Raw genomic sequence first — 26,458 nt, forward strand, 5'->3', positions numbered from 1 at the left:
TTTTCATTATTTAAGAGTATAAAGAAAGTTTTAAATAGTGTCACATCCAGAACTGAATTCTTAGTTTTATTTTCTTTTAATGACACTTTGCATGACTGAGACTCCCAAAACTCATAATTCTGGTTTTCATGTTCAAAAGGGGAAAGGAATCAGTTCTGCAATTTGAAAAGGAACCTAAAAAATAAAGACGAAATTTTAAAAACTGTACTATATTAGGAGCCTGAAGGAAAGCATCAGTTTAAAAGCCATGTAATGAAGTGGCTGAATTTATCTGTAAGACAAATATAAAACTGAAATTTAAAAGTACTACTTGTTTAAGACGGTGCCTGCGTGCCTCAGTCATAAACTGGGGCATTGGAAATAGCATGAAACACTAAGTAAACACAGAAGATGTTTCATATATCAAAGATAAGACAATTACTCCAGCAAGAGGGAGTTTCTTTGTTACCAACATCTTCTAAGTGTATAGGCAGGAGCAGGTTTGTAAAAAAAAAAAGTATAATAATGCATTGGCCCAAACAGGCCAGCCAGAGAATGTAAGCCTTTTTGGTCATGCAAGTCCTTCTTCAGGTCATACACTTCAAAGTGCCACAGATATTTCATGATTATGTCAAAGCCAGTTTTGCAAATATTTATAATCAAAGTAAATGAGGTCAGTATTTTGTGGAAAAGACCAGTCAATTATCCTATAATTAAAGCCTGCATAATAATGCATTACACCATGGAATATAATTCACATTCAGTATGCAGCTGTACAACTGGTATTTCCTAACACCAGAATAATAGACTCTGCAATCTCAGTAATTGTGGTACTGACTTGAAAATCTTGAAGATACAGAAGATGTAAAAGGCATTCTCCCCAGAAGGGGTTGTTGGTTTGCTTGTTCTTTGATAAGCACAATGGCATTATGTTTCTCCTCTTCATTCAAAACTGTGGTGAGCAATTCGATTTTGTGCCTTGCATTGTTAAAATTTTGCAATTGTTTTGCAAGACTGACATGCACGGATAAGGCTAATACAGCCACGCCTTTTTAAGACATACTCTTCTGTTTCTCCTGGCCTGCAATTGCTTACTTTATTACTTCTCCTGTACGTTCTGCCCCAAGGAGGAAATATGCTCACACTCTGCATTAAATATCTTTGTAGAGCAGAATTGCACATGCCCATAAAAGAAGAATAAACTGTCCCTCTCTGAGCTATAGAATCAGATTGTGGATGATTGATTTATCAATCAAAACCAAGTATTTACATGCCTTCAGCTGCATCTTGCATACAGGTGGTTCTTCCTGGTTCATTTGCTACAGTGTCTTGGCATCAGTGAGATACTGATATCGATGGCAGCGTTATTCATGCTTAAATCCATTTATTCGATGAAAGCAGAAGTTGCTAGTTAAATTCATCTTTAAAAGCTTCAAAAGGTAGTAAATTATCTAAAATATCAGGCAAGAAATCAGCTGATTTACATACATATATGACAGTCTTTTAGAAAAGTCTCAACACGAGTAAAATATTAGAACATGGTTTTAACCAGACTCTATTCCACATGACCGGCAAAATCAAAAGATTTCAAATGTTTCCCAAAAGATGTGGCTGGTTAGTGAAATACTCAGATTAGCAGAAAAATCCAAGTATTCTGGGTACTTCTTGCAATTTCAGTGTTGTCTCCTCCAGATTTCTTGCATTGAAAAAAGGGAATTATTAAATAATGTAACATTATCCTATGATTCATAAATAGAGGTAATGGCCTTAACTCAGTTTGTGAGCTGTACATCAGAGGCATTTCTCCACTTCAGTGTTTCTCAAGATACAGCCTTGCCAGCTGGAGAGGTGAGTAAATCAATTATTACTCATGACTGTGGTTTTATGAGGTTGCAAACAGTGGATCTGAGTCAATCAAACTCAAATTCTTATTCAAAGGAATAACCAACTGTTTATGCCATTAGACATGAATTGCTGCTTCATTAATTATTAGCTATCCACTATGTCCAAGAATGGTGACAGAAGAATATCGCATGCACATATCTTCATGCAACTTTCACCAGAGCTGGAGTATTATGATTAAAATAATGCTTGTTGTCAGTCATTAGGGCTTTTTTCCAAGTTCCATTCATGCTTATTTACTCATCATGCCTCTTCTTGTTTTTGTAACTCAGCAATGCACAGTGAGTTCTAAATACCGATTGCTTGTTCAGGGCCTGGATTGTTGGCTCCTTCCCTTGCAGTGCTCTGAGCAAAATCAACATTTTTCTCATTCATTCTACTCTTTTGCTTTTCAGGGCCAGAGCTATCACTGAAGATGATTTGCAGTTTTGGTAGCACATCAAACCACAAGATAGATCAACACAGCTCTGCAAGCAAAAGCTGTCTTGCATGAATTTTAAGCATACAGCTGGAGGAAAGCAGCCACACTTCTGTGCATGTAAAGTTTATAGGTAATCATCTGCATTGCCTTAGAAACTGAGCAATGTTTTGCACCAAAGGTACAAGACTATGCATTTGCTAAATAAACATTTGTTGCATTTGATAAAAGTAGAAGGTGTGTATTTTTCAGTTCAAATAGAGGCATATAAAAAAAGAGCTATGTGTAGTTGCATTTAAATCTTCTGGCATTTTAAGACATAAATTGTAAAAGAAAACACCTGGATGCTTTATGTAATTGTTCTCTATCATCATAAACAAAATCTTCATTTGGAATTGTATTGCATATAATTTCTCTAAGCGCATTGGGGCTTTTTAGTGCAGATTTTCTTAAGTTGTATGGATGCAACAAGCAAAGTTGCAAGGGAAAACAAGAATGAGACCCGGGTTTCTCTTTTTTTGTAACAACTCTACTGGGTCAACAGAAGCAATGACACTGTAAACTTACTTGGGCACTGTTAAAATATCTTCAGAAATTCGTCAGTTACGACATTCTATTGATATTCTATTTATTCCTTATTATTTGCTCTTGCAAATGTGCTTTCATACAACTTTGACAGTTACTAAAAAGACATAAAATGCTTACATACCTTTACCTTCAGGCAGCTCTGGAGGCTTGCTTACCTTACCTTCATGCCCTTACCCTCAAGCAACTCAGTTTCTGAGCAAGGGCCTCTTCAGCTCTCTGTGCCAAAATAAGAGTTCATAAATTCATGATCAGCCTGATTTACTGAAGTAATACTAATAGCTTCCAACTTGAATCAGTAAGGGACATGAGTTACCAAAATGTTTTGAGACACCCCAAAAGGCAAATCTAGGTAGTTAACCAACTGTTATCCCAGATTTTCTAGAAATCTGAAAAATCACAGAATGACAATGGTTGAGTTCAAAAGGAACCTCTGGAGGTCATTTGGTCCAAATCCTTCCTGCTCAGGCATGGTCACCTACAGCAGGTCTCAGAACTATGTCCAGATATCTTTTGAACATCTCCAAGGGTGGAGCCATCAAGTGTGCCAGTGCTCATCCACCTTTGCAATAAAAAATGTTTTTCCTTTAAGAAAACTGGTCAGCAGTGTGCCCAGGTGGCCAAGAAGGCCAACAGCATCCTGGCTTGTATCAGAAATAGTGTGGCCAGCAGGACTAGGGATGTGTGTTCGTTCTGGGCCCCTCACTACATGAAAGACATTGAGGTGCTGGAGCATGTCCAGGGGAACAGACAAGGGCAACAAAGGGCAAGGGTCTAGAGCACAAGGGCAACAAAGCTGGTGAAGGGTCTGGAGCACAGGTCTTATGAGGAGTGGCTGAGGGAAATGGGGTTGTTTAGCCTGGAGAAAAGGAGGCTGAGGGGAGACCTTATCGCTCTCCACAACTATCTGAATGGAGGTTGTAGCCGGGTGGGTGTTGGTCTCTTCTCCCAATTAACAAGTGATAGGACAAGAGGAAATGGCCTCAAGTTGCACCAGGGGAGGTTTAGATTGGACATTAGGAAATACTTCTTCACCGAAAGGGTTGTCAAGCACCGGAACAGACTGCCCAGGGAAGTGGTTGAGTTGCCATCCCTGGAGGTATTTAAAAGATGTGTAGATGTGGCCCTTAGGGACATGGTTTAGTAGTGGACTTGGCCATGCTAGCTTAACAGTTGGACTTGATGATTTTAAAGGTCTTTTCCAATCAAAACAATTCTATGATTCTATGATTCTATGAATCTATGATGATGTTGACACAAACAGGTACTCTGATGTTAACCAGGGTTTAGGTTGCTAGATCTCAGCTACAGTATGCTGCCATGTGGTTGAGTGCGCAGTGACCCTGCAGAATGTGTTCACCTTCCTCCTGTTTGAAAAGGAGTAAGACCAGGCTTGCAGGTAGTTATTGTGAAGTGGCTAACAAGATGTAAATTGTAGCAAAGTGAAACTGCACTTGGTCTAGTGGAAGGTGTCCTTGCCCATGGCAGGGGGGTTAGAACTAGATGATCTTTAAGGTTCCTTCCAACCCAAAACATTCTATGATTCTATGATTCTATGATTCTGTGAAAAATAAGAGCAATTAACAAGCGGTGATAAGGAGAAGTGGAAGCTAGGAGTGATAACTCTCAGGTTCTCTGTGATACCTTCTTTACAATTTCCATAGTGAGACACCATAAAGTTTAGCTTTCATTTTTATGGCATCAGAAGTGTGTCAAGTCCTACAGCAATGAAACAGCCTTAATAAAAATTAAAAATGGAATAACAGAAAAGCCATTGCCTGAAGTCACAAGCACCTGATGAATGACTCAATGACAACACATGCACAAATACTGTTCATTCCTGCTCTAAATGTGGGAGGCAACATCACTATCAAATCTTAGCCACAGTCACTCTACTGCTGCTTCCTAATGTAAGGGGTTTTATCCTACATGTGACACTAAAAAAGTGAATACAGAGAAGGCAACAAAGGTAATAGCCATGATAATAAAAGACACCATCCTCAAAATGTTTGACCTGCAAGGTACTTCACCGCAACCAGGAAAACATTGAACCTAATGGGGAATGGTAAGGCTAGTTGTGGTTGCTAGACAATTTTCCAGTGGTTTCTTTTGTCAAGGCAATCTTTTTCATTCCCACTCTCAGTAATCTTTTCCTATATGTTTATCTATTACATCACATCCCACACAAATATTTTCATTTGTACAGAAACACTCAGTAAACCAGCAAACAGACATTCCTTTTGCCTAGTCCTGTCTGCAGTGGCTACGGCCAACCCTTTTGCGAGTGCAGTTTTGTCTTGTTTCCCAGTCTGAGCCAACAATTACTACTGATCCTACCAAAAAAGGACGGCAGACTAGACTGACTTTTACCTTTGTTCTCTTATTGTCTACAATGGTTGACAGCTTAATTTGGGTTTGCCATAAGTAAAAAGATCAAACTATTGGCAAGTGTCCTGAGATGACTCCACCATCTCCACTGCTTCGTAAATTTGTCAGTTCAGTTCAGTTATTTATTTGTGGAGCTTCAATGAAGATCAACAGCAGAATGTACATGTCAGCTTTTTCAGGTGTGGAGGTGTCCTCTCATGGTAAGTAGCTTTTAAGTTTATCACGTTTGGGGTAATAATATCATTACTATGGTAATGACATAATATGTGTCACTTTTGGGAATGAGAAATTACACATAATTTCTATTTGCTTCAGTCCTGTTTCTATAGTAACAAGACTAGTAATTCTCATTAATGACTAGGTTGTTAGCATTGTTATTTTTGGTAATTCCAGGTTATTAATGTCCTTAGTTTTTCTGCACCTTGTTGATGACTTAATCTGAGTGGTTGTTAAATGAAAAAATAGGTCCACTTTTCTAAAACTATCTTTTGCAAAAATCAGAGAGTATCCTTTGAAGCTAGTTTTAAAATTAGTGCAGAATTAAGTTGAGAGAATAAAATCATTAAATTGTTTAGACTAGAGGCAAAATTCAGACTGGTTCATAAACACAATTATTAACACAAACCACACAACGCTGATGAAAGTGCTGACATTATCATTTAACATTTCAGTTTGCCAAGTTCATCTTTCCACTAGAAAAGACATCTCCCCCCCAGAGTAACATTGCTATAAGAGAAGCAAAGCAGTTTCAGGCAGAGTGGTGATCATGAGCTCATTTACCATTGGGATTCAAGTTTAAAGGTTGTACCTAGGTGCCACAAGGTCATTATTATCTCATTTTGGTAGCTATATATTCTGTTACATTTTATTATCCTTAAGGGCAAACAGGAGGATAAATTCCTATGTGCTAAAGAATTACAAATATCGTCTTCTAATTATATTTCATATCAAGATTGCATTTATAATGTTTCTCTTCTAAAAAGTTATATAGATGCAATGAAGTAATTCCCAAACAATTTAATCCACATTATTGTCTTAATGGAATTTTATATTGTGCTTGGCTCCTTTTTCCTATAAATGCTTATGCGTGTCCATACCTTTACCCAATGACTGTTCATTTGAGTAGTCACACGCTAGAGTGTCTGCAGAACCAGGCATAGTTGATCTTACTTGTTTTAACTCATTTTGCTTAAGAAGGCCTTAAAACAGAATTTCTTGAAAATGCTTTGATAGTACAGTTTATAATGGCTTTTATGAAATGCTATTAAAGTACACAATGACATTTAGCAATCGTTTAGTAAATATTAGTAAAGCATTTACAACCTCTTTCATTTATAACATTTTACCATTTATAACCTTTTACTATTACCTTCCTAGCCAATATTAATCAGTAGAAGTCAGTAATCTACTTCTGTAATCAGCAATTAACTTACTTATTATGAGTTTTGGATTTAAAAATCTGAGTTACAGCTGGACTTTAGGAGAAAAACAGATGACCTGGAAGAAAATGAAAGCACAAGTGAAAGTAAAACATTCTTCTCCCTTATCATTCCCAATCTTAAGAAGCTTACCTGGACCAGATCTGTTGCCAAGATACACGAAGTGTTAGACTGCATTTTACTTCTGTGAAGATAAAACCTGGATAATTCTCCTGCAATCGGGCAGGCAAAAACCACTGTGTGGACCATAAGAATTTTCTTTCAAGGTGCTTCTGTAACTGGACTGTGCAGCATATCTTACTTCTGCTCATACTCTTTAGCAGCACAGCTGTAACTTACACTTTTGTGCAAACTTTTGATAGTATCTGCCAGTTGTGATATTTACATTTACATACACAAAGAAAAAAATTTTCTCTCGATACCTTCTACAGGAAGAAATCCACTTAATTGCTTCCATACATTACAAATCAACTCAGAGATTATTTTTACTGCAGGCTACTGTACTGAATTTATGGAGCCGAAAAGTATAATTTATTTCAATTAATCATTTCCTATCCTAAATATTATTCATGTTAAACATCTTTTCTTCTTGCATTAAAATATATGTTTTAATATTTAAAATTACTAATTAAAATAACGCTTTAAACTCCTGAGAATGGATTCTTAGGCCTTCTGTCCATCTCTTGGGCAATGGGGACAAACCAGTCAACTCACCTCACCCTAGAAAGAGGAGTTGTGGGAGACAGAAAAGATTGGGGCAGAATGCACAATGCTGCAACTGTAGCTAGTTGCCAGATGACACTGTGGGTCAACAGCCATTTAGCATATATTAAAGCAGTGCGTAGGCTGCTGCAGTCTATGCCAAGACCAATGAATAACTCTTGCTTGGATGAGGATGCCTGGCTCATTTGCAGCTCTTTTCAACCTCCTGTGCTTATGGCTTCCTATCACATCTAAGAACGTAGTAAATATTCAGGTTCTTTACCGTAAAAAGATGATCCTCGAGGAATCATTTAGGAGATGGATCTGTGAAAACCGAAATTAAATCAAACATTAGCATTAGTTTTACCAGCTATAAATTTTTACATAGAAAATCAGATCAAGAAAGGCTAATAAAAAAATCCATTTGTCTCATGTTTTAGTGGAAAATTCCTTCAGATACAGTTTTGCCTATAGACCATGAGAAATTTCAAATCACATTTTGGCAAATTTTAAGCATCTGATACTCAGGAATATGATGGGAATGTTCAGCACTAGCAGCTTCCCTTCCATGTAGCCTAAGAAATAAACATTAGTGCTAGTCAGACATTTTCTGACAAGATAGATTCTAACCAGGTTTTGTCAAAACTGGCACTTTTGGTAGGAGGCTTTGCAGCAAAATGAGAGTTCTAATCAAAACTAGAGGCAGAACGTGATCTCAAAAGAGGCCACTGATTACAGGGGGTTAAGGAAAATTCACCGTATTTATTAACACAAGCAAATGCCCGTTACTTGTTTGAAATTTTCAGGAGACAGACAACTTGGTGAGAGAGGTAGCTCAAAGTGACTTTTTGATTACCTTAAACAAATGACTAGTGCCAATTTAACGGTTTCACCGTACCTTGCACATAGAAGGTTGGAACCTGTTTCTGACGTTTTGGGATCTGGGCATCTTCCGTACGATGCATGCAACCTCATGTTTGCCCAGATCTACTGACATGCTCATGGGAAGAGGTCCTACAGTACGCAGTCCACTTGGTCGCCCTTAGATTCAGCTGTGCCTGTCTCTGTAGCACAGCCAGTTACTCCATCCTTAGAACATTGAGTGGTGGTGCATAAACAAACATTCACATTTCTGTCCTGACAGATTTTGAAATTGAACCTCTTCTGATGGGAACAATATAACTAACAGACTGTCTGCTATTCTCTGCTAAAGCTGATTCATCTTAAACTAGTAGTTCCTCTGCAGGGGAAGAATCTCTTCCTCCAAAAGTAATAGTTTGTCCAAAGATGGAACCAGTTTAGAAATTCTTGGAAGATTTATTTAATTAAAAAATTACTTTTTCACCATCTTTACCTCTGCTTTTTTATCTTATCTGTATTAGTATGTAAAATTGAAAATCTTCTGAATTCACAAGAGCAACTCAAATAGTAGGAAGAACAAATTTATTTTATTTTCATTGTCTTTCTACAGGTTTTCCTTTAATTACACACCATTATATTCAGTGGTAAAACCCCAAAAACTTCAGTAGTTGCACTAACAGCAAAAGCAAATGACATTATATTATTCTAATAAATAATGTATACCCAGTGTAATTTTCTGGAGTCTTCAGTTGTGTCCTCTGCTTTTTTCAGCTTTCAATTAATTTTCCAGTGTAAAATAAAAGCTGGAAAACCTTTCTGTCAAAATATTTGCCATGGTAATCTGTTCCCCCTTGCTTTACCAAACACTGTCTTAACACTAATCATCTACCCGGATTCCCTTCAGATGTCATAGTATTTTAAATATGTCCATACATATATATATATATATGCATTGACAATTCAGCTAATAGGAATAGATACGTGCTATACAAGCTACATGTTGTTCTTCCAATATTTTCCATGGATTTCGGATTATGTTCTGTTCAAATAATTTACGTAGCGGTATTACAGCTTTACAGTGGCTGCTAACTTTAACCTTTGTACTACTGATGTTAAAACAGGCTTCATTTTGAATCTAGCCTCTTGTGCTGGGATTTAAATATTTTAGTGAGGACATCCAGGTACATTTTAAGAGTACTTGCTAGTATTGTTAGTTCGGTTGCTACGCTTGATTTCTATGCACTCATGCGGGTAAAAAGATATATTTAGGACTTCTTTTTTGGTTAAAAAAAGTGCCAGTGGGGGAGGTATTACGTTCCTTCAAGATGAACGCAGCACTTGCTAATTTTTGGCACACAACATTCATCTCCTAGCATTATGTCACTTGTCAAGCCTTGAGATCTTCCATGGCCAGAACTGACATAATATGTCAAACATTTACAAAACTTCATTTTCCAAGTGCTTTTAGAATGAATGATGTAGTACCATTCATGTAGTAACAGCAGATAACCTGAAATATCCTACATAGATGGGTTTTCCAAAATGTAGCAGCTACTGGAAATCTGTCACGGTATGTAAATTTTTTTAATGGACTTTCAGTAAATTTCCATATTACTTTTTAAAGTTTCTACTGATTTTAGTCTCATAAAGGGATAGCACTAATATTGCTGAAAAGTGCTGTCCTCTGTTCTTTGTTTTTTTCCTCAGTGAACAAGTTATTAGATTTCCATTTCTATAAAAACCAAAATACTGAATATTAGTTGTTTTCATGTGTAGTCACATTTTATTAGCTACTCACATTGCATCCTAGTGCTCTCCTACCTGTATTTGTGTCTCTTTTTTTCATCTTATACAGTGCTGTACTTGATATGCTTACCATCTTCCATACTGCCCTTGCTTGGAGATAAGTACTATATCAAGAGAAATCGAGGATGGATTTCAGAATGCTATTTCTGATGTTGTGATCTCCTACTATGCATGTGGTTTTGTCAGTAAAATGATTGTAATACATTTCGCCATTTTTAAATGATGGTTGCTACTTTCTTAAGTATTTTAATATCTACGATTAGTATGTATAGAAATAGTAGACTACATGGTGTGAGATCATGTATTTTTTTAATCACATTAATTCTTTTTCTAGTAAGTGATCAATATTGTAGCAGCTTCATAACAGAAAATTTACTTTAAAGCTCAAACCAAGAATTATGCATTTCATAGCACAAGCTGTTCTCAGGAAACACAGGCTGTATGAGTAGGTTTTGTAGAAGGCAACCTCGAGTTTCTGAGTATCGGATACTCTTTTTGTTCTATAATGTTTTCTTTGTAAAATATCAGGCATTTCAAACTATGGATGTCCTGAATATTTTATTTAATCTCCAAGTGACTTATCGTGAATTGTACTTCATCACCAACTGGTCTTTGTCACTAAACGCACAGCAAGCTGGTTTGCTTCCCATATTCCAAAATATCACATTACATTGTGTTCAGTAAATAGATTCTGTTCGTGCATTAAATGATATTTATTTCTTTTTGTCTACTGACCATCTTTTAAATTCACAGAATGATAGAAAAGCAGGACTGGAAGGAACTTAAGTCATCTAGTTCACTCACTGCCTAAAATAAAATCAAATATACCTGTATGATTTCTGACAGTTGTTTGTCGAACTCATTCTTAAAAATTATTGAAGATGGAAATTTTTGAAACCCGCTCAGGCAATCTTCTCCAGTCCTTCACTACATACTATTAGAAAGTTTTCCCCAAAGCCTAATCTGAATATTTTTTTCCTGAATTTAAACCCTTTACTTCTTATCCTTTCTAAAAAGGACATTGTGAATAGATAGTTCTACTCCTGCAGCAACCTTCTAGGTGCTTGTAGCTGGTTTCCTTCCTGGGTGGGGAAAGTCCATTCTTTAATCATGTTCATGTTCCCATGACTTACAGGCATTATTGGTTTTGTTCCCTGGATTGTCTTCAGCAATGTGAATCTTCGGGTGCTGTTCTTAGCATTCCGAGGCCACTGAGCAGACACTTTTTTTTTTTTTTTTTAAAGTCCAAGAACTCTTATCAGCTGGCCTTGAACACAGATGAAGTCCTGGAAGAGATTGGCAAGGCAAAGGGAAAGTCTGAAATGTGGAGACCTAAGCAGGTACTCTGAGATCTCAGTTCTGCAACTTAGCCTTGGGGTTCTGGAAGCAGAGCTGACATGTCCAACTGGTCGGTGACTAAATCAACTCATCTGCCACATCCCCACACCACCATGCAGTGCACTAGTTTGAACAAGTGCCTGTAGCATCAGTGTGGTGGACCTGACTTTGTGCTGCACGGCACAGAGGGGAGGGCTCCTCCATCTCTAATTCTTGTATAGTGATGCCCTGTGTAGCCTGGCTGCGTCAGCTGTGGGTCCTAGGTTGTGGCTCCCAAAGGGTACAATAAAGCATAAATACCAGACTAACTTTTTCAGAAGCTAGCTGTGGTGGGTTGACCCTGGCTGGAGGCCAGGTGCCCACCAGAGCCACTCTACCACTCCCCTCATTCACTAGACAGGGGAGAAAAGGTGTAACGAAAAGCTTGTGGGTCGAGATAAGGACAGGGAGAGATCACTCACTAATTATCGTCACGAGCAAAACAGACCGAACTTAGAGACGGAATTCATCTGATTTATTACTAGGCAAAACAGAGTAGAGGAATGAGAAATAAAATCAAATCTTAAAACACCTCCCCCCACCCCTCCCATCTTCCCAGGCTCAACTTCACTCCCGGCTTCAACCTCCTCCCCCCTCAGCGGCACAGGGGGACGGGGAATGGGGGTTATGGTCAGTTCATCACATGTTGTTTCTGCCACTTCTTCATCCTCAGGGGGAGGACTCCTCTCATCGTTCCCCTGCTCCAGCATGGAGTCCCTCTCATGGGGTGCAGACCTTCGGGAGCAAACTGCTCCAGCGTGGGGTCCCCCACGGGGTCACAAGTCCTGCCAGCAAACCTGCTCCGGCGTGGGCTCCTCTCTCCACAGGTCCACAGGTCCTGCCAGGAGCTTGCTCCAGCGTGGGCTTCCCACAGGCCACAGCCTCCTTCAGGTGCCTCCACCTGCTCCAGCATGGGGTCCTCCACGGGCTGCAGGTGGAATCTCTACACCCCCTCATCCTTCCTCCATGGGCTGCAGGGGGACAGCCTGCTTCACCATGGTCTTCACCACGGGCTGCAGGGGGATCTCTGCTCTGGCGCCTGGAGCACCTCCTGCCCCTCCTTCTGCACTGACCTTGGTGTCTGCAGAGTTTCTTACATCTTCTCACTCCTCTCTCCGGCTGCAAAAGCTCTCTCTAACTGTTTTCTTTTCTTCTTAACTATGTTATCACAGAGGCGCTGATTGGCTTGGCCTTGGCCAGCGGCGGGCCCGTCTTGGAGCCGGCTGGCATTGGCTCTATCAGACACAGGGGGAGCTTCTAGCAGCTTCTCGCAGAAGCCACCCCTGTAGCCCCCCCGCTACCAAAACCTTGCCACTCAAACCCAACACACTAGCTCTTCAGAATTATGCAAAAAAGGACATGGTTTGTGGTAGTGCTTGCATGGAAAATGTTGACATTCTATGGTCCACAGTTTTCAATCTGTTCAGGTGAAAATGCAGAGGTAGTGCTATTTACCACTAGGTCAAACAGGTGTAAAAAATTCCAGAGTTTAATATTGCGTGAGTGAAAAGATAGTTTATTGCAAGTTTTCATACAAATGGAAGACATACTGGGCAAATTCGTGACCCTATTGAGGTCCACAGCAAATCTTCCAAGGTGCCAGAATTGCTCATTGACTTGCTGTATATTAGGCGCTTGAGCTGTCCCTACCTACATTGGAACATAAAGCTGAATTCATATTCAAGACCACATGGATAGCTAATATATACCTTTCACATAGAGAATTCAGTGGATATCTGACTGAATGACTTCAGTAATATTTTCAGAGGACTGTATTCTGTGCTTTTAAGTGCATCTATTTATCACATTTTTCTTACCATTCATTTCTTACTAGTGCAACATGCCCTGTTCTTAAGTTGCATTACTGATGTTTATCTGTCTCTGGTCCCTCCTCTCCTAAAATCTTACAGTGCTGAAAAGACAGTAAGTGTGTGCTGTTTGCATAACAGAAGATAAGGCATTCATTGAGATGTGCTCTGCATGTATTCTTTTTGTTACCGAATGTGATAATAGAAATAGAGTGTGTTAAGGAGCCAATTCTTTCATACAAGACAACCTGTCATACAGACTGTCCGTCTTCAGTGTAGGATATTACAACTAATCAAATGTTAGGCTTCCTCTAATGCTTTGCTTTTTGCCCACAGGTAATCTTGTGCAACTAGCAATGAGACCACATTGCATGGTATGAAAACATTCTTAAGAACATCTCAGAGACAGACTTCATCACACATCACCATGACTCTTAGAACAAATTATATGTATTATTATTACCGTTATCGTGGTAAATATTTTCTTCTTTAATAGAGAATAAAATGAAATAGAGAAAAGAACAGATGTAAAACTTGTTTTTAAGGCAAGCAATGCTACATTAAGCAACACTATCTTAAGCTATGAAGTGCGGCAATGTTTCAAAGTTTTATAGTAAATAATCCCCAATACGTGATTCCATTAAACCAAAACCAAAACCAAAAAAAAAAATCTCATAGACTTCCTTAAATATGCAAATTCCTCAAGTTCAATATAGTTGAAAAGGCCAAAAGACAGCTGTGCTAGGAGCACAGAAGAAAGCGTATAATACACCGTACAAGCACTAGCTTGATTCAGCTAACACAGAAGCCAGAACTTCAGTGTTCTCCCTTTAAAACGAAAATTGCTGAGTAGTGTTGTAGGGTTCCATACTTTTCCTTTCAATAGTCACACTTACCAATTTTACAACTGACATTCACCGTCAGGCTAGAAACTCAACTTAGGGTGGGAATGTCGTCATTTTATTCCTTGCTACCGGCAAGAATGAATCTGTAAGTCAGCCTCTGCCTTGCTATGGCACCTCAGTTTGTGCTGCAAACTTAACACAGGCGCGGTCTCAGAGGACTGGATATTAATCTCACAGCTCAGTCTGAACAACTTACAGCTTCAGAAAAAAGGCGAAAACAATACTAAAACTTTTCTTTAAAGAAGAGTTACTCTGTTTCAGTCCACACTGACACGGACCTGTTTCTCAACCCAAAGTCTGAAAGGATTGACTGGCAGACTGGAAGGTGGAACCTTTTTTCTCTCTCTCTCCTGTGAAGACTAGGAGGTAAATGCTGCCTACCTCATTCATTTCCAGTAAAGCAAGGAGATTAGATACGTGCAAAAAGAAGCCATTCCATGCCCATCCTTCTCTCCTTCCCAGATGTACAATGGGGCTGTTCCTTACAATTTCACTGAAGACGATGTCCTTGGAGACATTACTGGGGTAGAGGGTAGCTTGCAATCCAAATGTGTTAATTACAGCACAAGATTCTTGCCAACACAATCTCTCTTGATCAGAGAGATAACAGGAGGTGACTTCCAAATAAAAGTGTGTTTTCAGGGCATTGCATCTAAACGTTCCAGGAAATAGTACCAGCTACTAAGGATTTTCCACAAGCATTAGCCAGTATTACCAGCTTCTGGTACAGGCAAGTACCTTACGCTTCAGGGATAGCATCAACTGCTTTGACTTCAGGAAAGCATCACTTTCTTTGTGTCAGGACTATAACCTATTTGCTGGCTTTGAGTAAAAAGCAGAACAAAGGTCCTGATTGTGGTTTCCTACAATCCATCACCCAATTATCCCTGGAAATTTTTCATGTTTATTACATTGCTTAGATGAGAGTCTAATTTGTATGGTTTTATTATGAATCCACTTATGACTTCTTCTGTAATTTCATATTTTATATTTCTAATACTCTTCTAGTTAAGTGTTGTGGAGAGCTGTTTTGTAGTGCTGGCAGAAACCATTCTTCATCCATGAACATAGTTGGACTTCAGCAATGGATATAGCTGTACCTGTAGAGTTTGCAAAAACAGTGCCTTATCTTGATTTTGTGTCCTTTTGGTTGGAAAATGTAAATTCGCTATCCTCATTACCATTGTATTCAAGTTTATGTTAATGAGGAGCTAATGTCTCTAGTTGTTAAGAATGTTCCAAAGAGTGTATTTTCATTTATTTGATGGAAACCAGGGAAAGCTATTGCTGTAATTATTATTACATTGCATGATCTGAAAGTATTCTTTAATTTATCATCCCCAAACAAGACATTTCTGAGCTTAACCAGTTTACTTTCACTGCATTCCCTAGGTTTAAAAAAAGGAGGGGTTATCAATCAATCCAGAGAATATCATGAATTGTTGCAGTCTCTTAAGTCTTTCACAGTAAACTTAGAGTCTAAACAATAAAAACAGATAAATAGAGGAAATGTCAGACTGAATTCTGGGTAATGATCAGATCAGCATGCTTTTATACAATTTCCATCACTTTGAATTTTAAATCACCTTTTAAAGGGCACTAAAGCATTCTTGCAAATTAGTCTGCACTCCAATTAATGCACCCAACATGACAATAAGACCAGTTTCAGCTTGGCTAAGCAGACCAGTCAACCAGGAGGATGTGACTTGAGGACTTGGAGAGCCTGTGCCTCCACCTTTTTTTCCTCTCTCTTCACAGCAGCTTAGGTCCAATTAGGCCAGTTAATCTGCCTAAAACCATTGGAAAGGAAGGATTTCTCTAATAAAGATGAAGCATAGTCTGAGAGGACATACAAATTAAGTCTACTCTTTTGAAAAGACAGAAAATTCCAAGATTTCCCTCAGCCATATATCTTAAAGAGGTACTTCTTTTGGTCGAGACCAAGCTATTTTTCTCCACAGGGATTTTAACTTTAAGAGATCTTTCTGTGACATTTGTTAACATGTAAAGGATTTCTCTTTTGTCTATTTATTTTTCATACTGTGCTCATTTTTGACATCCATTAAATTTTATAAGACTAGACTGCAAGCGGTAGTGATGAGAAATGCCAGGTCATATTACAAGAAAATGTTCATAAATAGAAATGACTTTGTGTTTTTCAATCAAGAAGTAAATAATACTTGCATGAATATATAGGTATTTGAGTAGTCTAATCTGCAATTTTGGAAAGGAAAATTGAAGGGGGATGAAAAACAAATTATAAATACATGCTTATATATGAAACGCATTTTAACAAGTTGAAACATGAAATTCTTGCAGAATGGATAAACCATTTTATACAGTATTTAGCTCACTCAAAAAAAAAAAAAAAACCCAAACCCAGTAATCAGTCGCAGTCCTCTTTATCCTTATCACTGGTGCATGGGAACTACATTGTACACTCACAGCACACTGTTAGAACTTTCTCATTTCTATTGTGCTTCACTTATGTTATTTGATTCAATTTTCTACATAAAAACCTAAGATGTCTTATTTCAGCAAAATAAGATAAAAAAAAATATATTGAGTTTGGAATTGCTTCCATTTCTCCTCAGAGAGCTCATGCTTCTCTTGACTGCTTCATATCTTGAACCAGGATTTGGGGTGGGGAGAGAAGATTTAGTGCCTCTAGTCCACCAACAGCATGTGATGCATCGCAGCCAGCGATGCTAGTTTGCGTTCCTGTGGCAAAATGTTAGACTGCTCAGAAGTGATTAGCAGGGTTACAAAAGAAAAAATATAGAAAAGATCTGAAATTTTTTTTTAAGTTAAAACATTGATATAGAGGTTTAATGATACTGAAGATAACTTTATGTTCTCTACAACTAGAGTCAAAATTTTCCTATTTACCTTGGCAGCAAAAGGTTCTGCTGCTTTTTCATAAGCCTCTTCTGTTAAGAAATTTCTAATCACTTTCCTTGGAGTCCTTGGCTCTGAGATAAATTTTGTTCAGAAATCTGCAAAAATGTATTCTTTTTCAGCATCAATACTCTAAGGAAAACATTCTGTTCAAAATAAAACTGCAGATTTTCCTACTCTGTCTTTTGTCTAACAGAAAAGCCACTAAAGCGATGATATTTACAATGGGCCGCTTATCTTGTCATCATATATATTGTGTACCTTCTGTTGATATTCCATCCCACCTCTCTGTCCTGACGTCAAGAGGCAATCCTGAGCACATTAGTGTGTTAGCAAATAGGCCAGCTGGCTGTTCAGTTGGTCAACCACTGTCTTCACCACAGTTCAACCTGATCCCTGCTCCTTAGAGCCATGTTGAGAAGATGGTTTCTCCAGCTACTGTCTGAAGCTAGTGGCATACTCAATTGCCTCAAAACAGATCGTTCTCTCATTTGGATGTAAGCTTAATCTAAATATTTTAACCAAAGGGAGAGATCAATGGCATTGATAAACTATTTTTTTATCAGTCAAGCTGCACTTTGACAACAACTTCCTTTGTTTGAGGTAGCCCCGTACAGCTGATAAGAGAGGTCAGTGTAGTCCTGCTGATTTCCTAATGCTTTATACCTGCAGAGCTTATATTCTGCAAAACCACCGAGACAGGCCAGACCCTATAGAATTCCACATACCTCCATGTACCAAAGGGCACTGATTGCTAAGCCCTGGGGTGCCCCATCCCAGTGTGCCAGCTATGCCAGTTTTGCTTCTTGATTCATAGATTCACTGGAGTGCGCTCCCATTTTACTTTTTTTTTTCATTCCACTTTTCTTTCACACCTTATTCAACTAACGGCTTTGTTTGAAATAATGGCTGAACAGCCACAAAGAAACGTGAAGGCTGCAGATGAAAGAACATTGAGAAAAGACTTAAATTTAGGAAGTAAATTTTGGACATAGTAGTTGAAACGTAGGAGTAAGAAAATATACTGGGAAAAGGAACATAAATGAACACAAGAAGAAAAGCGAGAATAAGAAAGCACTGCAAGAAAAACTGAGTAAAAAGCAGGCAAAAAAGAATTTCATATCACAGGTAACAGAAGAGTAAATAAAAAAATAATAAAATAATAAATATTGATTAAGTGTGACCAATCAGTAGTTTTAATTTGATTTTGTCATTTAAATGACATTTAAATAAATGCCATTTATCTAGGCATTCAAATATACTTCAATTTGCCACACCTTTTGCAATCTGCAAAAGAGAGATCAATAACATTCTGCAGCAGGGGAGAAAGGATGATAAGTATGAACAGGAGTATGATATTACAGAATAAAGTCTCAATTCAACAAAAAACATTTCAGTGCCCATTTGAAGCTCAGTAATCTTTCACGCTTTGCAGAAAGTATTTATATATTCTTAGTAATACCCTATATGTCATTAATCCCTAGACTCCCAAAACATTGTTTTTCAATTTTTTACTTCCTTCTTCCTCAAGCAGTGCTACTTGTATGGGACCTCCACGTGAAGTGGTATGCTACTCGGTAGGGTAGGAATGTTACAATGTCAACCAAAGGATTAATCTCCAAATTATCTATTGTTTGCTTGTCTTGCATTCTCTAACAATTCTTCTATACTAACTGATCTTCCTTCCTCAGGTTTTATTTAAAAAAAGGAAAAAAAAAAAGTGAAAAGGATGATATAGCCTGCACTATATTATTGCTATTAGTTATCAGTTACGCTGGTTTTTGTTTCCCTATTCAGAGTGAGAGATATAACAATGTTAAATAAAACCATGCATTAGTCTATCACAAACAGGAAGGGAATAATTAAAATAAGCAAAGGCCAAGTTGCCAAAACACTTCATGGATGACTGGGGAAATCAGATATACATATGCAGTTCCAGAATCTGAGCGAAGCACCTACCGTACAATACATGATGGTGTAACAGAATATTTGCTTTAAAAATGAATGGAAGGACATGAAAGAAAAACTTAGCAACTGCCACACAGATACCTAATTACAAATAGGAACTATTGCATGAAATGCAATTAAACTTTTTGGTAGATCAAAGCATTCTTCTGCAATAAAAAGGAAATATGCTACTGCACATTTAAATACCATAACTGAATTGTGCTAGGGAACAGCATAAGTACTATAAGACAAAACTGGAATAATACAAGAGGTGTTATAAGGTTTGCCTTGTGCATCAACTAGCAGAAGCATGATGCACAAATGCAATTATCCAGCTCAACAAAGAAAATTAACTGCGTGGCAAAAACAAGCTAAATATCATCTAAAACCTTCAAGTAATACCCCACATCTAATATTTTGCATATGTGTTCACTAAGTTCCGTGTACATTTATGAATAAAATGACGGGGATCAAGTACCAGTTCCCATTCAGGAAGAAGCTGCTGTGTTCTCCTGGGCACTCCTTCCGCTCGGTGGTCTGGGCGCAAGCCTCCGAGCTGGGGGATGACTCCTAGTTCAGGCTGAGCTACTGGTTTGCTTGGCACCATAGGCAAATCATCTGGCTTCTCTGTTTTTCAGTTGGTCATGACTGAAAACTGTGAAAAGCAAGAAAGCAAATCAGCTCAGAGCTCCAGTTAAAAATCAAAGGTAACACTTGAGCAAAGAGTTGCTGAATGCTACCTTTATTTACAAGAAAATAATTCGATTAAAGAGTACTTTCTTCTAAAACAGCTCATGGATTTTGATAAAATAGCCTTTAGTACAGAAATTTATGAAGTGCAGGAACGCTGGATGTAGAGAAGGCAGGATGACAGAAGTTACATGCTTACAGAACTGTTCTAAGCATTCGTTGTGCTGAATAAAACTGATAAGAGAAAAAGTGCTAATTCACTTCAATCTGAGAACACCAGATCAGAAAGGCTTTATTACAGCCTATGGAAAGGTTTAAAAGAGTGAGCTGTGCAAAAATCAAATCCATAAGCAAGAGACTGATAACATAATACACATTTAAGCTGGAAGAGAATGTTGATGTGTTTGCATGTAAATAAACAGGGTTTACACTGTTGACATTCTCTCTGTATCATATGTATATTTGCTAAATTGCATGTTGCTACAGATTTATAAAGTGAAGAAATTCTATATAACCCATCACAAAAGGATTAGTAACGTTTGAGAAAAAAAATCCTGCTCTAAACCGCATTTTTCATTTTTAACTCCAACAAACTTACATTTCAGGTGGCCACATCAGTACTGAAAGACTATTTTGGTTATGAGATTAGGAAATTACAGTAACTGCTATATCATAATGAAGTGAGATAAAATAATAAAGAATTTTGGTTTAAAGTGAAAAATACTTTGCAAGTAATTATTCTCAGCTTGTAAATGGTGTCTCTCTATAACCAACCAAGCATATAACAAGAAGATGAAGACGAGGCTTATTTTCACTTCATTTCACTTCTTTGTAATTGACAAGCTCTCACTGGGTGTCAACTTTAAAAGATGACAAATCCTAAATCTTATAGGACTCAATTCAATAGTTCACCTCTCTAAACTGTTTGCAAATTAATCTACATTTTCAAATGAATCAGGCATGAAATATAAGATGACATCTATATTACAAAAATATTAATTTGCTTGTCTTTTTTCAGCATCCAAAGTAGTTTTAAAATATTCAGTTTGTTAAGAAAATGCATGGAAATATATAAATGCACAGTATTCCCTATTTCACAAGTTTACCTTTTTGTTTTCCTGTTTTATTCCAGTATGCATTATTGTCCTTATTGAAAAATATACCTATTTTGTATTTAATATAGTGTAGTATTTATACTTCAACTGCTTCAAATGACATAAGCCAAAACACATGAAAGATGTGATGATGAAAGGGCTAAACAAACAAACAAATAAAAAATCAAATTTGGAATTACATTGTCCTGTGTCCCAAAATGCTAGCCTATTTCCCATTATGAGCTTCCCCTTATTCAAATTTGGTATTGGAAGTGCTCCAAACAGGCTGATCCTCAGAAAATCAAAAGCATTAAATAAGAATAAGAACATAGCCCTGTATTTTCTAGCTGTGCTGTTCTTTTTCTGGCACATTTGGCCACTTCAGCCAACATTGTGGCACAACTTTCTCTCTTAACTAACAGAAAACCCACAAAGGCAAATTTCTTCCTAAACTTAGACTTGTTTTTTTTCTTCTGCTTACAAAAATTAAATGCAAATAAGGCTTTTCAGTCAAGATGGGGAGCAGTTGCAGAGCTGCTTAGAACTAGAACATGTCCAAATTATGCATCTCGGTAAGTAGATCAAAAATTAGCTGAGCCCTCTCTCAGAGAGTTGATACACTACCGTCACGTACCTGAGCTGCACATTGTTTCTGCGTTCTTGATCCACGGCATTTTGGTTGAAAACAGGAACTGTACCTGTTGTACTGTTTCTTCAGTTGCAAAGGACTCTTTCTGTTTCTTACTTAGGGACCAGCTTTCCGATCAGTATTCTCTGCCTCTGTTTACTGAATTAAATGATAACAATTAGACCACCATTTTGAGCTGCAATATAAGCTTTTAAATGTAAAAACAATAAAATGAATGAATTCATTTAAAGGATATGTTGCAAAACTTCTTCTTCTTGTTTTTAAATTTTGAAACAGGACATGAAACAAATTTTGTCAAAAATTTTGAGAAGCATTCCAAAATGCCTAGCAAAAAAACCAAAAATCACTTATTAGTTAAGATTTAGGTCTTCTCATTAGATGTTTTTTGGTTTTGCCCATGGCTGTTCCACATCAGTAATCTACACTTCCACTATTCACAATGGAATATTCTTGTCTATGCCTGTAAGGCACCAATTATCTAAAAAATAAAAGGCATATTGTAACTTCCTGCACCACTCTGGAAATGAAGAATAAATGATCGTACGTCTCATAACGTATATTGTTTGATTATTACCTCAGTTTTTCTCCAACTACAAATTTTCTCTCAAAAATAGCTTCACCAACTTTTCTGCAGCTGAGACCTATTGTAGTTGGTTCTTGTATGTTAAATACTCCAGCTACTTCCCTTAGCAAATGGGGAGCGATGAAAGTGCAAACCCAAATGTGAACGAGTCCAGAGAAATGACTGCACAGAAAGATGAGGTCAAGAATCCTTCACACTTCTATTTCTATTCTCCATTAAAAGGAACAACAAGAAGGCATTGAGCACAGGACTGCTTAATATTTCATAATTAAATCCGATTTAGGTAGGAATAAACCCTCAATTTTGCCCTTTTCAACAAGAAGGTCTTCCCAGCCTTGTTCCCAGCAGACATCCAGCATGTACTTAAAATCATCTGTTCCCTCCAGCAACAACTTCCTGTCTGTAACAGAGTTAAGCGCAGATATAGACAGATATAGAGGGAGATGTCAGGTGTCTCTGTGCTCATCTCTTCTACAGTGATCCTCATAAACTAATCTTCATAACCTTTTCTCTTTTGCAATATATGAACAGGTCAGTGCTTTTCCTCTCCCACCCCTCTGCTTTTTCTGTCTCCCTCCTTCACAAACTGATTCATTCATCCTCTTTTTTAGTGTGAAAAGTCCCTACTAAATTCATTTATTTGCATCACTTTTGTACATCTTCTCTCCTGTTTTGCTGTGGTATGTCAACAGGATTGAGTCTAAGAGATTTTTAGAGACATTCTATCAGTCACTTTATCATCGGATGCTTACTAACCCTGTATCTGGTCTTCAGTGTACCAGTATCAAAAGCCATCTTGATGTCCAAGCAGATTATGTTTGTTGCTTCACCCCTGTCAGCTCTCATTGTCACCTCCTCAAACAAGTTAATAGCATTTGACAAGCATGGCTTCCCCTTTATAAATGTCCTGGTTGTCTTTGACCAGTCTGCACCTGTCCAAGTGTTCTCCCATTTTGTCCCTAATCAATGACCCTAGAATTTCTCCCAGTTCCTTTAGTGTTTGTACACTGAAATGTTCGGTTCACTCAGTCTCCAGCTTGAGAATCTTGCTCTGAAAAATCAGGAAATGTTAGTTACTCCAAGTATAGCATCTCTAATGGGTTTGTGCATATGTATATATAGCAACCATTGCCATAACATTCCACGACACAAAAAGTGCTTATTTCATGTGAAAGGGAGAAATATTGTATACCAGCTTTCCAGAGAAGGAAGAGAGCACCTCTGTAAAGGAGACAGTGAATCAAATCTTTTATGCCCAAATCACTGAACTATCCTGTCACTGTAAATCCTTGTCATTTGGATGGGGGGAAAAGGACAACTTTGAAGATGCTCTCTGATTTCTGATGCAATAGGTAGTGGATAACTTCTAGCAAGCTGAATAAGCCATCTCATGTCCAAAATGCAACTATTTTAAAATAGTGTCTAATAATGCTGAATTTATTCATGTTTGTTACTTTCTCAAGCTTTGGAAGATCTTGCAGAAATGTATTATATTGTGTTAAAAAGGCTCAGGTTCCCCATCTTTCCTGAGGGCCGTAGCCGTGTATGAAATGAATCTTTTAGGCAGAACAATGAACTTAATAGCAAGTGTCTGAACTTTAGTGTGTAGGTGGAGGATAAACCGTAATAAAGAAATTCCGCAGGTCTACATTTCAGTATTAGCAGTACCAGTGTCATTCTCATACTGTTACAACACATATGAACAGAAAAACACTGATAAAGATTAAAATGTTCACCTTATTTCACTGATAACAGGCAGTTACTGTCCCCTTTTTCAGTTTTACTGCATTCCTAGTTACACAAGTAAACTTTCTGGCAAAATGAGATCCGAATGCTATTTGTGCCAATTTTAAATGATCAAATAACTCCTTCATTGCTGCTCCTTTTAATCTCAGCCAAAATTTCTTGCCAGTCACTCTGGAAGAAATAAATTTGAGATGAATTCAAACATTTCTTTGATGCAATGTACAGGGAATAGAAAAAGGTATATTTCTGTTCCATGCCTCTTCAGGCACCACTGAATCCTAAAAGATTTCTCCCTACTATGACATATCTTAAATATAAGGTCATATCCATTAACACTTCTGAATGTCCCTTTAGTTCCATATTTCCTCTAGCCCTGTGCCTTCTCTTCAATGATCCAGGAAGATCTCAAGACTTACTTTTTTTTTTTTTTCAATAGCCTCTAGAGGATTTGCACCCAGTATTACTTAGACAGTGACTCTTAATACAGTATAAAGCCTGTCACACTGAGACAAAACAAGGAAGGAAGAGCAGCAGCGCTCACTTGAACTAGCCTCCCAGAAAACAACTACCTTCCATCTCCCTTTCTAAAGAGCACCAGTTCACCTTCTGATCCAGCAGACAGGCTAGGAAGTAGGCTCTACGACCTACACAGCCAGCTTAACAATATTTTATTCTTATAGAACACTGTCTAAATGTTATTTAGTTAGACCTATTACCATCTGTTTAGATTATTGTAGAACTTCCTAGAAGAATCTAAATGACACCCCAAAGGCTACGCTAGACCACATCTGTGATTAGGTAGCTTACTCCATTCTCAGTGTAACAGCGGTAAGCACAGTGTGGTATATTTTGTGAAGGAGAAGGATACCCATTCTTCTAGGCCACTTTGATTGTCTTCTGTTTCTGCCACAAATCTTTTGTTTCTAACAAGAAAAAAATATTTCAGTCACATTTGAAGGATTCAAAATTAGCTGTCATGGTCAGAAGGCACAGAAAACTTTATACAGAGAGACTAAATCTCAGGTCTTCAAGAAGCAGCTTAGGCAGTAAAAACTACCTGTGCAGCTTTTGGTCAGGCTTAGCGCTGCCAGGAGAGGCAACAGGTCTTGCAGAAGAAGCACCTCCTATGTCAGTTCCTTACGCTCTCCCAGCTGTGAGCACCAGCCCAGATACCAGTTTCGTTGTCGGATTCTGTTGAAAGCAATGACCAGCTGAGAAGGATGCCTTCAGTGAGGTTACCAAAATCATGTGACAGGCACTTTGTGTAAAACAAGGCGTTCTGGTGGGCTACCATTGCTCTACAGGAGCAGGGGATATATTCTGCTTTACGACATGAGCCCTTCATTACATAAATTAATAAACAGCCCAGATGAGCAGGTAATCTTACTGTAGGGTACGAAAAAAAATAAAAGGGTAAGACAGTAGTCATAAACTTGTAACAGGTCGTCTGTAGTAAGTTTCCCATACAGTGTGCAAAGGAATGTTTATGTCTATGGGATAGGATCATATTTGATTAGACCATCTCTTGTTCTCTGATACTATACAACAATGGATCCCTCTATTTCTGAACGTTTTCCAGTGTTTGAAAGCTCCGTAAGATCTACTTAACCTTTTTTCAGGAATGCTAAAGTAAATATATTTTATGTTCTTGGCAATGCATAGCTGAATGCATAGTGACATAATAGGATATTATGTTTTAAACGATTCAGAGGCTCTCAAAAACAAAATAAGATGAGTTCAAAATTAGTCATACATGCTTTATGACACTAAAGATCACATTTTCAAAGGAATTTGTTAGATCTAACATTCTGTTATATTTCTTCATATATTTTAATCTCTCATTTATGATTTGAAACTGCAGAGTATACATAGCAATGTGCCATTTTCACTTCAACAAACATTTTTGTGCTCCCGTTTTTTTTGACCAATTGTCCTTCGTAGATTTACTATTCCAGCAACAATTCCCTTTCAGAATAATCAGCACAGAAATAAAGCAGAGTAGCTTTAGTCTTAATTTCCTTGACAGTTCTTTGCCTTTCCTTTTAACTCCTAAATACTTTAAACTGCATCAGTAAATATTAAAAAAATAAATACTGAATTTTTAAAACTTATATTTCTTATGTACAGAGGAAGTCAGTTTAGAGATACATTTTTCCTCCTTTTTGGGTGATATAGAAATCTAATGGCTCATTTTTGCCATAAAAGATTATGAAATACCTCTCAATGAAAGAACAGCATTGCTCTAAATTTTTAACTGCTTGTTCCAAAGACTGAAAGAATTAGACCTGCTCAATGAAACAGCTACACAAATCATTTAACACTGATGAAACAACAAAAAATGTTTAATCCGGTGTCATCTGTAAAGAATTTTTTTTTCCCAGTAAATATTCAACTGAATTAGTCAAGTAAAAAAAAATCTAACACACCACCTCCTAATGTCAATTAGAAGCAGTTTGCTGCTTCTCTTTGAAGATTAGGTTGACTACATGTAGTAATGTTCAAGAAACCCACACATTCTCAAAGTCATAGGCATCTAAGCAACTCCAAAAAATGTTAACCTGATTCTAACCATTGGTGAAAATCAGAATTGATTGTAAGTCAATAAAACTGGGGGGGTGGGGGGTGGGGGGTGTGCGGTGCAGGGTGGAAGGAAGATTAGTATATAAGGCTTTTAAATGATC

This window comes from Grus americana, chromosome 5 (genome assembly GCF_028858705.1).
Source record: "Grus americana isolate bGruAme1 chromosome 5, bGruAme1.mat, whole genome shotgun sequence".
NCBI lineage: Eukaryota > Metazoa > Chordata > Aves > Gruiformes > Gruidae > Grus > Grus americana.